The sequence below is a fragment of the Austrofundulus limnaeus genome, unplaced genomic scaffold (assembly GCF_001266775.1).
Source record: "Austrofundulus limnaeus strain Quisiro unplaced genomic scaffold, Austrofundulus_limnaeus-1.0 Scaffold2415, whole genome shotgun sequence".
Lineage (NCBI taxonomy): Eukaryota > Metazoa > Chordata > Actinopteri > Cyprinodontiformes > Rivulidae > Austrofundulus > Austrofundulus limnaeus.
In genome coordinates this window covers 7,495-9,691 of record NW_013954817.1, presented here as the reverse complement: position 1 = coordinate 9,691, position 2,197 = coordinate 7,495, and positions in this window count along the sequence as shown.

Genomic DNA, 2,197 nt, shown 5'->3' with positions numbered 1-2,197 from the left:
CGTGGATCAACTGATGAAGGAGGCTTATAAAGCTGTAGCTGATCATGAGACAAATCCCCAACAGGTGTGTGTAATCAGGGTCAGGTCACCAATCACCACACAGGAACACAGGTAGAACTGATTCTTCACACTTTTAAATCCTTCTTTTTCACATCTAAATCATTCACTTATGGTCTATTTAAAATAAAACTGCAGCGCTCTGGTCTTAATTCCTCATTTTTGTTGCTTCACAGACTCCTTGCTTTCTTTGCTTTACCCCTGTTCTGAGTTGCGCCTCAGAGCAAGCTGTTTTGGTGTGGTCTCTTTAAATGCAAATGAGATGTTACACACCCCGCCCCCTCCAGGTCGCTGAGCATTCGACTCCACCCCGTTTGGCCATATTTGTAGTTTAATAGCAAAAAGACAGTTATCTACTGACTAAAAACTGTTTTTAAGATAAAATTAGATAAGATAAAACTTTATTGATCCCACAGTCTGGAAATTTGCACATTACTGCAGCTTAATACAAGAGAGGCTGAGAAGAATAATGAAAGATTAATAAAAGATAACAAACAAACCCCACAATATACACATGTGATATATAGTTGTTTCGGCAGCTCTGGCATTCAGATATTGTCCAACAATGTCAGAGTATTGCCTAGGAGGAGGTTCTCGACGCACCAAATAAAAAAGCACTCGGAGAGGTTTTCCAGTTCCAACCAAAAATGTTTTGACTTTACTTTCAAAAAACAAAAAATAACCAGAAATATTCTCCGGTTGACTTTCAACAAAATCCAAGTAAAAAATGTTATTTAGTGGTACAAAAACTGTTTCACTCCTCACTCCTTCCACCATGGTTCAGACTCACCCAACCCAGGTGTCATTTTCTCATTAATCACAGTTGGCCTAAGGAGGAGGGTCCTAAACAAAAATCACAATGTTTTTTCTATAAAAATCACTAGGCTTATTTTAAAAATCACAATAATTTACATAATTCTACATATAACAAGAATGTCATTTAAATAATTAATAGGCTCCAACAATAGTTATGTACCAATGCACATATACACATATACATAAACACATATGATTATTTATATACATATATTCACCGTAAAGTACAGTACAAAAATGAATGTATATGAAGGTGCATATTAGTGATGGCAGATGGCAAGAAAGTACACTGCTCAAAAAAATAAAGGGAACACTTAAACAACGCACGCTAAGTCCAAGTAAATCAAACTTTTGTGAAGCACATTCAACTCTGTACAGAACAAAGTACTCAATGCGAATATTTCATTGATTAAGATTGGGAGTTAGCGTGCGTTGTTTAAGTGTTCCCTTTATTTTTTGAGCAGTGTATAAGGATGTCAACAACAGTAGACTTGTCAATCCAGCCTTACATGTACGAGCCAGAGTCTGACCCAGTGAAAGACACTCAGAATGACAAACCTGCAGAAACATGTCTTCAAACGAATGTGCCACAATGGTGCATTATTTATTTACACACTCTTTGTCCTTACCTACACTGGGGAGCATAGCTAAACTAAAATACATGCATTTGAACTACTATTATATAATATAATTTACTTTTGTGATCGATAAAGTATTTTTAATTGAACAACTACAATATACTCACACTCACTGCACAGTTGTGAAATTATTTTAAATAAATTGATTTTTGTGCTTGACAGTTAGAAATGTACAAAAAGCAAATAAAATATACTTGTTTTGATTTTTCTTTACCAATTAGCCTATTGATTTCCATATGTCAAATCAGAGCTTAAATCATAATTAAATGATCAGTCACATTCTACTTTGGAACTGTAACTAATATTGTATGTCACAGGTCTGTGGGACAGCAAAGAACCTGGAACCCAAACGTCTTAGCCAGATAAATTTCAAACGCCACAAGGCAGAGCATCATTTCAACTCATGATACTGCAAGAGGGGGACATGTAAACATGTCTAATATGCATGTCCCCGACCACCTTTTTCTCTTTCTTTGTATTTTCAATGTTTGTTTTGTTCTATAAACCAATTACGTAGATGAAATCCTTAAAAACATTCGGTCATTAAGCTAAAACTGCTTTGAGCACTGAGACAACAAAGAGATATGTAGTGTTTTATTTTTAAAGGCTATATGAATTAGCCTGGCCCTTACCTTCCTATGCAGCTCCGCTCAACTCTAGTTTCCCTTCACTGCTCCGTCTGGGAC